Source organism: Mobula hypostoma, chromosome 7, assembly GCF_963921235.1.
Source record: "Mobula hypostoma chromosome 7, sMobHyp1.1, whole genome shotgun sequence".
Classification (NCBI taxonomy): Eukaryota; Metazoa; Chordata; class Chondrichthyes; order Myliobatiformes; family Myliobatidae; genus Mobula; species Mobula hypostoma.
In genome coordinates this window covers 53,744,900-53,757,169 of record NC_086103.1, presented here as the reverse complement: position 1 = coordinate 53,757,169, position 12,270 = coordinate 53,744,900, and the positions used below count along the sequence as shown (strand labels likewise).

At 38.2% G+C, this 12,270-nt stretch overlaps 1 protein-coding gene across 6 annotated transcripts in view; it reads left to right on the top strand.

Annotated features, from left to right (window-relative positions):
- Nucleotides 1-12,270, top strand: part of unc5a (unc-5 netrin receptor A) — a 613,315-nt gene that overhangs the window by 303,148 nt on the left and 297,897 nt on the right. The window lies entirely within an intron of this gene.

The following is a 12,270-nucleotide window of genomic DNA, read 5'->3' as shown; positions in this document are numbered from 1 at the left end:
TTAGACCTTACAACTCTCTGTGACAGCAAATTCCATGGGCTCACTACTTGAAAATCTCCACATCTCATTTCTAAATTTCTCACTCTCTTACTTGATACTACAGCCCCTTTTTCTAAGCACTCCAGTCAGGCAAAAAATTTCCTCCCACACACAAATATCCTGGCCCTGTCAGTATTTTCTATTAGATCCTCTCTCATTCTTTTAAGCTTCAGGGAATGCAACCTAGTCAACTTTCTATCTCTCCTCACTCCATTAAAAAGTTCCACCCTAGCAAGAACTATTCTGGTGATCCTTTGCTGCATCCATTCGATGACAATTATAAGTGACTCCATTCCATTTTCCAGTGAGCAGGGAGACATGGAACACTGTGTCCAGTTTTGGGTACCTAGCTTTAGGGAGAATGTGAAGGCTTTAGAGAGGCTTGAGTTATGAGGATGGACTGAAAAAGCAAGGGTTGTTCCCGTAGGATCAGAGGAAGTGATGACGAGATGAGATTAGAGAAATTTTGATTCATGGAGGATACAGACAGCAAATAGAAATAATAGCAGAGGTGTCAAGAAAGAACACATGGAGTAAAGGTGATTGACAAAAATAAACAAACTGGACATGAGGAAATTTTTGTTTTATACCCATTTGGTTAGGGATCTGAAATACAGAGCTAAAGGAATGGTACAGACTGATTCAGTTGTAGAATTCAAGAGGCAGCTGGATATGTATCTGAAAGGAAAGAATTTTCAGAGCTGTAAGGAGAGGGCAGGGAGTACAGCCAACCGGTACAAACCTGACAGGCCAAATGCCAGCCTCCTATGATCTAACCACACTGTCATTCCACAGTTAAAGGATTTAATAAAGCAGTAAATGTTAATTAAAATGATCAGAGTACATTGCTTCTTTTTCAGGTCTCTGGCTCAAACACAGCACATGAGTCAAATTTGTTCTTTGAGTAAGATTGATTCTGTCCTCTGCAGATAAGGGAAAAAAAATACCTTTCAAGGGCTCAAGAGCAAGAAGGCCTTACAAGTGCAGAGGAGGCATAGCCATTGGCTGCCATTTCCAATTATTTATAATACCTGCACTGGCATCTTATTATATTTCCTCTGTTCCATGCCTTTGATCTCATCCCTGTTCATACTTTTTGTTTTGCAAGGAAAACCTTAACAAAGGCACTACTGCATCCCCCTTGGACTTTGTCACAGCAGTTCCGAAAGTCGTCTGTTCCTTTGAGGAAGGGCAAGGGTTTGTGTACATTGTTACCTCTCAGTGGCGATTGGGCACCCATGAAGGAGTTGATTGCTGTTTTCTAAATTAAACTAGTTAAAGATCAATTAAATAGTCAAAGCTACAGACCCACTTTACAACTGTTGACTTAAAGATCCGACTTAACAAATAACATATGATTCATTTATGTTAATGTTTCCCTACAAATGCTGAACACAAATGTTTATATTGGGTCTGCTGGTTCTGGGTACCTATGATTGCTATGATACTAATACTCACCACATTAACATTGTAATACCCCTTTGGAAATAGGACATTTATGCTTCTCCAGCTTAAGGTATTTAATTAGATAATGGCTGATTTCCATCTACTTGCCTTAAAGCCATAGAATGATAAAATTCTATAATTATTAATTTTGAACATTTTAATTCATTCAACTTCAGGTTTTACTGAAGAACTCAAAGCATACTGGTTAATTTGAGTAAAGTGAGCTTATATTATCTTTATTATAGGAATGACAGATTTCATTGAACCATACAAAGTTCTTAAAGGAAGCAAACAATCTTCTGAAGTAATTGAAAAGGTTGAACAGTATCTTTTGGTGGCGGGGGTGGGGGGAGAATGATAAATAAGTTATGGGTTGAAGACTTGTATTAGCACTAATGCGGTTCCTCATGCAGGGTTTAAATCCAAAACATGGACAGTTCCTTTCCCACCAGAGACGCTGTTAGACCTGCTGAGTGTCTACAGCAGACAACCTTTTTACTCCAGATTTGAACATCTGCAGTCTCTTGGTATCTCATGATTTTAGATGGCTTGAAAGGGTTGACATTGTTTCTCCTGGAGAGAGAACACAGTTATGACACAGTAAAAGGACTAAAACACGTACCCATTTCTAAACTGCAAAGGTTGTGCATTTTGCAGTTCTCTATCCTAGAAAATCACTTGTCTAAGATATTCAATGATCAGATACATTTTTCTTTGGTAATGAGGAACTGATGTTGGAAATGAAGTTGGTGCAGAAATTCAGATATGACATTAAATGCCTGAGCAAGTCTGAGGAGCCATATGGTTTATTGTTTTTTTCTGTTCCCTTACATTGATTTTTTTAGCATTATAATTTTCATAACCAATTTAAATGTGAAGCTCAAATTCTGTGCCTTTCTTCACTGCTATTATCAGAGGAGAGTAACCCGTATTTGAATTGTAGCTTCCTAGATTTTCCAGAGAAATATTGAGTTTGATGTGAATCATAGTAATTTTGTAGTTGAAAGAATCAGAATTTGAGTACTGTTTATTATGCACTTTGAAGTTTGTACTTAAACCTTAGTGCTAACTCTACAAATCTTACTAAAATAGCATGGGAATCTCATGTATGTTATAAGCCATTCATATAGATTAATAATGCTCTCCTCTGTTTCGGGGAGTTAGCAACTTGCCTTATTTACTCAAAAATAATAGAAAACTGGACTATTATTAACAGACAATTACTATGCAGTACTCCTTATCCCAATTCCTATTCGAATTGAGCAATATGTACAGACTGTATGAACTTCTGAGTGTGGCAAGCCCTGTAAATCTGTAAATGGGATATTAGTGAAAACTAAATCATCTTTGATGCGATATTTTGCAAGCACCATAACTAAATAAAAAAAGCAAAATCAGATTCTGCATTTTAAAACAAAACTTTGTGGCTTCATTGTATTACTGTATATTGTGACATTCCAGTGACTATCATTAGTGTTATATACACCTATAAAACACAAGCTAATAAACTATTTGCCTTATGGTTTTAAAGGGCTGTTTGATATGCATTAAACATGCACTACTTATGAATTTAAAAGCTCCACTAATTTCAGGCAATGTTAAGTTTTGAAAGAACTTCATCTGTGTTCCCATGGTTGACAACTAATAGTCATTGATTTGATGATGGATCTGTTATAGAGCTTTTGCTGGATGATGTTGCTATTACCATGAATGAATGCTTTATAAGTGGTGGCAACTGTGATAGGAGTAAAGTTTGTTTTCCATGAGAAACTCCAATGAGGTTTCACATTTGCAATTTAAGCAAAGTATAATATATAGAATGTTAATATGTCTCATGCATAAATGTTTTCAAATACACTAGGGTAATACCCTGCTCTATCTTCAACTAATTTATTGAAAGCATGTTTTCTAGGTCTGAGTAGACATTTGTACTTGGTCATTAGCATTAAGCATGCAATCATGTTAACCTGCAGGACATTTTACCCAAATTCCACCAACATATCACAATGTCCACTAGGGGAACAAACATGTTAATACAACAGACAGGGAATTGACAAAGCCATACCACACCCTCATCTTGGCCTTTCTGACCACATGTTATTCCAGCATATCGACTGCTGCTGACTGAGGAGGCTGAAGAGGGCTGGACTATGCACCTCCATACTCACATCATACAGATGTGCAGTAGAAAGCATCCTAACAAGCTTCATCACCGCATGATATGGGAACTGCACACAACCGAGAGGAAGGCTCTATAATTGGAAGTCAAATTTGCTCAGTATATCACTGGCACCAAACTACCCTCATCAAGGACATACATATATAAAGGGCCAGTAACACATTGAAGGACTCTGCTCGTGGACTGTTTGTCCCACTCCCATCAGGGAGGAGGCTACATAGCATCCATGCCAGGATCAGCAGACTCAAAGCAGTTACTTCCCCAAGCAGTAAGGCTGTTCAAAACCTCCAGTCAATAACCCACCCCTCCACCCACCCCCCACCACCACCGCAACTTTATCATTTCATGTCAGCCACCTTATGTACAGGAAATCCTGTACCTTCCGTTGCTTTATGGGCATAAAATCAATCTATGTATGTAAGCTAACTTATATATTTATATTTGTTGTAGTTTAAAATTATTATTGTGTTCTTTTAGCTTAATTGTTTATTTTTGTGCTGCCTTGGAGTCGGAGTAACAATTATTTCATTCTCCTTTACACTTGTGTACTGGAAGTGACATTGGTCCAAGGTTACAATTGAGTGTTACACCCCGTTCAGAAATTCTGAAATCCAGTTCAGTTGATATTAATAGGACTAAATTTTCGAAGCAGAGTATAATGCAAAGCCATTGTTGAACTATACTGTTAGTATGTGTGACTGAGGACAAATATCTACCCTTCAAAATTGAATATATTTTGAATTGATATATTTAAGTTTCAATCTGGATTGTGTATTTATAGCTCTAAAGTAAACTTTTTAACAGAGTGAAGTGCAGTGTCCATGGAATTTGAATTTAGCAAGTAAGATTTATTTAATTTAAGCTTAAGTTTATACTGGTTTAACCTTTCAATTTTAAATTGCACTGATAAAAAGTAGCAAGCATATTGCTGTAATGCTCCCAGGAAATTGGGTATCTATCTAGAGCTGATTAATAAATGACACATGCAAAGTTTGGAACTGATACCAACAAATAAGTATTTCAATTAAATTATCTTAGGACGGTTGTTGTTAGAAGAGATGAATTGTAGATATTGTATGTAGGTGCTGATGAAAGCTACAGGTATCATCTGTAGCTGTCCACAGCAAGAAGAACCTTGATGTTGGGAAAGTGACAAGGAAGATACCGGTAAAAGGGTTTACATTGGGTGCTGGATACTCTTCTGTACAGCTGTAAGCTTGATTTCTGTAGTCTGTGTTACCTGTCTATTGGCAGAAGTGAAGATACCTCCTCATGCTGGAGAGGAAGTTTGAGTTGCTGTAAATTATGTAGGGATTAATTATGCAGAAAGGACAAAGAAAGGGGTTTTGCTGAAGGAAATTGAGCAGCTGGGGCTCACATTTTTTTTAAATGTAGAGCTCCAAAGCTGAGGATCTCTGAATTGTTACCTGAGTTATGTGTAAATTGGCAGAGGTAAATCAATTTGGAGAATTGTATGTGTGGCTTGTAGATTAGGTTAATGACCATTTAGAATCATGATTACAATGTGACAAGGATGAAAAATTAAATATTCCTAGTTGTATAATTTCCAGAAGAATGGGATAAAGACAGCAGAGAGGAAAGATCTTAGCTCAGAAAATTGAGTAGCAGGATCGGATTATATGGAGAAAATAAGCAGCAAGGGGAACAGCACATTGATGGTAATTGCATATTAGTCCCCATGAAGTAAGGTTTATATGGGACATGGAATTGACTAGGATATTAGAGGTGCATGCAGCAATTTACAATAATACAGCAAATATAGAGGTTTTTAATCTATCTTAGCGGTGATCCAACATAGCCAGCAAGAGTGTAGAGGATGAATTGTTATGTGTTTTCCTGGAAGTACATTAAGGCACTAGTGAAAGATTTGGACTTATTTTGGATCTAGTATTGTCTAAAGAAGAAGTATTAGAGGATGAGTTGCTCATTTAAAGTAAGAGTCTGGATTTAGTCAAGGTGAAATAAGCTGAAAAATATCAAGTGAACTTAATGCAGACAATTATGAGGTAATGCACTTTGGGAAGACAAACCAGTGCAGGACATACACAATGAATCATAGGGCACTGAAGAGTGCAATAGAACAGAGTGATATAGGAATACAGATCCATAATTCCTTGTAAGTGGGGTCAAAGGTCGATACGGTTTGTAAAGCGAGCATTCAGAAATTGGTCTTCATAAATCAAAGTACTGAATCAGGAGATAGGATGTTGAAGTTGGTGAGGTCTCATTTGGAATATTGTGTACAGTTATGGTCACCTATCTATAGGAGAAATAGCAATAAGATTGAAGGAATACTGGGAAAATTTACAAGGATGTTACTGTGTCTTGAAGACCTGGGTTATAGTGAAATATTGAATAGGTTAGAACTTTATTCACTGGATTTTAGGAAAATGAGGTGAGATTTGATAGGGGTATACAAAATTCTGAGGGGTATGGATAGGGTAAATCCGAATGGGTTTTTCCCACTAAGGTTGGGGGAGACTAGAACTAGAGGCCATGGATTGAGGGTAAAAAGTGAAATATTTAAGGGGAACCTGAGGGGGAACTTTTTCACTCAGAAGATGGTGTGAGTGTGGAATGAGTTACCAATGGAAGTAGTAGGTGCGGGTTCAATTGTAACATTGAAAAGAAATTTGGGTAATTACGTAGATGGGCGGGGTATGAAGAGCTATAGTCATGGTACTGGTAATGGGAATAAGCAGCATGGGACAAAGATGACACAAAGGGTTTGATTCTCTGCAGCAGTGCTCTGTGACTCTAAATGAATGTCATAATATGATAGATTTTTTAATAAAGATTGAGAGTGATTCAGTTTAATCTGAAATTAGAATAGAAAACCTGAATAAATCAAACTACAAAAGCAATACCTATGGGCTGGTTATGATTGTTTGGAGACCACATAGACAGTTTTCATTAAGATGTATAACATTAAACTAGCAAAGGCCCACTTATTAAATGAATTTATACTCTGTGCATAAGCCATTTATCCCTTTTTAAGACAAAGAGTAAACAACAAACGAACTTAAAGAAAGTGTTTCATCAATGGAAAAGGCATATTTGAAAGCCAAACAAAATAGAGAAAATTTCAGAATTCAGTAGAGATAGACCAACACATTGAGAATGAAAATAAAAGGAGGCTAGTGAGGAAACATAAAACAGAATGTAAGTGTTATGTTTTGTAACTCCAAAACATAAAACTAATTACAACAAAAAGATGGGAGTTCAGGAGAATAGGTTTTAGTTTTGTTTTTACTTTGCTTACGTGGCGCAGTGGCGGTGTGTTCCATTCAAGCGCTTTGTACATATATCCATAATGAATTGTTTAAACAAACAAATAATAATTAATCAAACTATATCCTTACAAGATTACTCAAATACTACTGAAATATTAAATACACAACACTCCAATATAAACTCCAACTCAGTATAGAATATATCTCAACTTACGTACACACTATACTATATAATGCAAACAACAGGAATTCTGCAGATGCTGGAAATTCAAGCAACACACATCAAAGTTGCTGGTGAATGCAACAGGCCAGGCAGCATCTGTAGGAAGAGGTACAGTCGACGTTTCAGGCCGAGACCCTTCGTCAGGACTAACTGAAGGAAGAGTTAGTAAGAGATTTGAAAGTGGGAGGGGGAAGGGGGAGATCCAAAATGATAGGAGAAGACAGGAGGGGGAGGGATGGAGCCAAGAGCTGGACAGGTGATTGGCAAAGGGGATATCAGAGGATCATGAGACAGGAGGTCCGGGAAGAAAAACAAAGGGGGGGGAACCAGAGGATGGGCAAGGGGTATAGTCAGAGGCACAGAGGGAGAAAAAGGAGAGTGAGAGAAAGAATGTGTGTATAAAAATAAATAACGGATGAAGTACGAGGGGGAGGTGGGGCATTAGCGGAAGTTAGAGAAGTCGATGTGCATGCCATCAGGTTGGAGGCTACCCAGACGGAATATAAGGTGTTGTTCCTCCAACCTGAGTGTGGCTTCATCTTATTCTGACATGTCTATCCATTTTAATTCCACATCCCATTCCCATTCTGACATATCTATCCATTGCCTTCTCTACTGTAAAGATGAAGCCACACTCAGGTTGGAGGAACAACACCTTATATTCCATCTGGGTAGCCTCCAACCTGATGGCATGAACATCGACTTCTCTAATTTCCGCTAATGCCCCACCTCCCCCTCGTACCCCATCCGTTATTTATTTTTATACACACATTCTTTCTCTCGCTCTCCTTTTTCTTCCTCTGCCCCTCTGACTATACCCCTTGCCCATCCTCTGGGTTTCCACCCCCCCCCCCGTCTTTCTCCCCGGACCTCCTGTCGCCTGATCCTCTCATATCCCCTTTGCCAATCACCTGTCCAGCTCTTGGCTCCATCCCTCCCCCTCCTGTCTTCTCCTATCATTTTGGATCTCCCCTCCCCCTCCCACTTTCAAATCTCTTACTAACTCTTCCTTCAGTTAGTCCTGACGAAGGGTCTCGGCCTGAAACGTTGACTGTACCTCTTCCTAGAGATGCTGCCTGGCCTGCTGCATTCACTAGCAACTTTGATGTGTGATACTATATAATGCAACTACTATATAGACAACCGCAGCATAGTAAATTTTGAATTGTCCCATTCAGGCCTAAAGATTTAATCACTTTGGATTACCTTCACTTTCTTACTCTTGTGGGATAATATCTTTCCTGATGGGGGTGGGGGGGGGGGTCACTCTGCTCGGCAGGTGAGACTTGCAGTTTGAAAGAAACTTAGTTTCTGGGCCCTCCTCCATGGTGACTGTAGAATTGACTCTGAGACTGTAGGAAGTGGTTCTGACAGCTTTAGGCACCTTTCTTCTTGACATGTTGGCATCCCAAACAGTGCAAGGCAAGCTTCCCTAGATGATATGGATCATAATGTGTGAGTACAGTGTCTGACATCATTATTTCCTTTACCCTTTGGAAAGCCACCTCTCACTGCTTGGTCCATTGCCATTTCTTCCTGATCTGCAGAAATGAGTTCAAGGAGTGGAACACAGTTGCCAGGTTTGGCAGGAACCTGCTACAGTAATTAGCAAATCCTAAAAAGGACCACAAATATCCATTTGCCTTGGGGCATCTGCCACTGCTTGAATTTTCTCATGCATACTTATGTAATCCTTGAGAGTCAAATGTGTGACCACAGAAGGAAATGCTTGGTTTAAAGAATTCACACTTGTTGCATCGTACTCTGAGCTCATAATCTTCTATTTTTTTTAATGCTGTCTTGAAATTTTGAAGATGTTCCTTGTCTTCCTTATTGGTAAAAATGATGTCATTCAGATAACACTGAATGCCTGGGCAGCCTTGCAGTACCTGGTCCATAACTTGCTGCCGGAGTACAAGTGCAGATACTACTACAAATATAATCCTATTCTAGCCATAAAGCACTTTGTGGGTGTTTATGGTAAGAAATGCTTTGTGTTCTTCTTCCAACTCCATCTGTCGGTAGCCTTAGCTAAGTCCACTTTGCTGATGTGTTCCCCCTCAGAAAGGTTTGCAAAGATATCCTCTACCCTGGGTGAAGGGTATTGATCTACTTTCATTACTGGGGTTGATGATGACCTTAAAATCACCATAGAGTCTGACAGACCCATTCTTCTTGGCTTCCGAAACCACTAGTATTACTCATAGGCTCAACTTAACCTTGAAAAGAATTCCTTCAGTCTCCGTGTAATCTAATTTACTGGCTACCTTATCACAAATGGTATAAGGAATGAGATGGCTTTGCTTATGAAAACTAAAGCATTCTGCAGTCAAGTATTTTTTCAGTTCTAAATGTTCTTGCATTTCACGATATCAGTAAAGCTCATGTTGGCTGGTTTGGTTGGAGCAGTCAAACTTCTAAGCAAACTGTATGCATTTAAATGCAATGCACTCGGCAAAACTGGCACAAACTTCTCATTGGCTATTTCATTTGCTTCAAATTACTGCTCAATTTGCTCACTCTACCTGAGCCAGTTAGCCATTGAGCAATCAAACACATCCATCTTTCCAATGTAGCCATTTCCACTTTTTAAATTTATAATTATTATTATTGTTTACGAACCCATGAATTTGTCTGTTTTCTGACTTTTTTCTAAACTCGGCAATTTCTGTCACTTTCTGAAGGAGAACATGCTGTGCTCTGTTTTTTTTTACTTGAATGTCTTGTTGTGCTTCAAAAGATAGGTAGTCATCTCAAGTTCATTTTAAGATGTACTTGCTGCCACTATTATGTTTTGTAACTTCAAACCTTACAAATAATTGCAAGAAAAAGGCAGGAGCCTCGGAGAACATGTCTTAGTTTCATTTTTACATTAAGCAAGACGAGCGCATAAGGTGAGGTGGCATGATGACATATGTCATACATGCACTTCATACATATAACCATAATGAATTATTTAAACAAAGAATGCTTAATTAAAGCATATATTCAAAATATTAATCAAACGTTACTGAAATATTAAATACACAACTGTAAGAGCTTCCACAGATACTGTATGCAAAGAGTCAAAATTGTAAAAGATTACAGCGATGGCCCTAGAAATTATGACAGGCAAAATTATATTGAAGAATAAAAAGAAGACTGAGAATTTTTTAAAAAATAGACAGCATTTTCTGTCTTCACAAAGAAGATGCAAAAATGACAGGTTTAGAGTAAATGAGAAACCAAAAAGAAATTAGTGTCAGATTAGAATTGGAGAAATTAATGAAATTAAAGGGGATAAATACTCATGATCTGATGTTGCTGGCAATGACAACAGTTGTTACCTTCAAAACTCTCATAGATTCTAGAATGTAGCATCATTATTTAAGAAATGATGGAGAGAGATGATGGAAAATAGACTTATCATCTTGACAGCAATAGCAGTGAACGTGCTTGAATCTATTTGCAAGGGTGATTGGGCACTTGGAGTATTATTAACATCCACGTGGATTTCTGAAAGGGAAATTGAGTTTGGCAAAGCTTCTGGAGTTCATTGTGAATTTAGCTAGCTGAATAAGTGACAGCAAAGCAGCTGATGTGACGCATTTGGACATTTAGAAGGTATTTGATATGGTGTGCACAGAAGATTATTGTGCAATCTTAGAGCAAAAGGCACTGAGTGTAAAAATTTGGCATACACTTTGGATTAGTTCAAGGAGGGAAAACAGCTAATAAGAATAACTGGAATATTTCTTAGGTTGGTGACAAGTGGCGTGCTATGGGAGCCCAACTACTCACAATCTAACAGTAATTTGAATGAAGGGATGAGTTGTATTAAGTGCAAATTTGCAAACGAAGCCAAACCTGACACCACTATGGTCTATAAGAAAGGTATTAATAGACTAAATGAATGGATAAGATAGGATATATGGAGAAAAATACAAGGTCATGGAGTCTGGAGAAAGATTGAAAGGGGGTGGTACTTATAGACATCACCTCAGCAGTGAAGCATCACCTGATAAATTTGAAAGTTTGAAGACTAATCCTGATTGTAATTGAATTATGGAGCAGGCATGAGCCTATCCATGCCTTTATTACTGATTTTCTAGTCCTGTGAGGGGTTTGAGACACAATCTAGTGAGAAGTGGGTAGCATGTGTGAGATAGGGCTGGCCTGTATGTAGAAACGTAATAAATGCATCATGAATGCAGCTGTCAAATTTATAGTAAAAGTTAGCTAAAAAAGAAAAGAAAGAAATGACAGCCTTCCTTACTGGAGTTATAAATTCTCAGATGCAGAATCATTGTATCAGAAACATTTTGAAGCATAAGAATGAAATTTGAGAGAGTGACGAGAGCATAGTTGGGTAAGGCATAAATGCAATAGAAATGTTTATTTGCTGAGATTTAGGACCGTTGGATTTGCTGTTTTGCAGTATTGTGAGTTGGTGGGGGGATCACTCAGTGATGGTGTTACTACACTTTCTGCAATATGAGCAGTATTTTTAGTTGATTGATGCTAGGTTCAAGTTCAAGTTTATTGTCATTCATCTGTATACATATTGACAAATGAAACAATGTTCCTCCGGACACAATGCATACAGTAATATTACAACAAATAAATTAACTAATAATAAGGTATATTCAAGAAAATGGACATTTTGCATAAAGTACATTTATGACACCAGTTAACAAGTAAACAGTATAGTGCAATTACTGCTTCATAAATGTTGAGAACTGGATGATGGTTATTCAACTTTGCTGAATTGTTGTTACAGAAAGGCATCCGTGTATGAATAGCATACACTGGGGGAACTCAGAAGGTCAGGCAAAATCTATTAGAAATGATCAAACAATCGGCATTTCAGGCCAAACCCCTTCATCAGGACTGGAATGGAAGGTGAAGAAGGTGGGGGGAGTGGAAGGAGGACAAGCCAGAAGGCGATAGGTGAAACAGGTGCATGGGGAAGGAGGGATGAAGTCAGATGCTGGGAGGTGATGCATGGAAAAGGCAAAGGGCTGGAGATGAAGGCAGTTGATAGGAGAGGAGAGTGGATCATGGCAAAAAGAGATGGAGGAGGGGAGATGATAAGCAGTGAGGAGAAGAGGTAAGAGTTCTTCTGTGTGTATCAATGTATGAATAATACT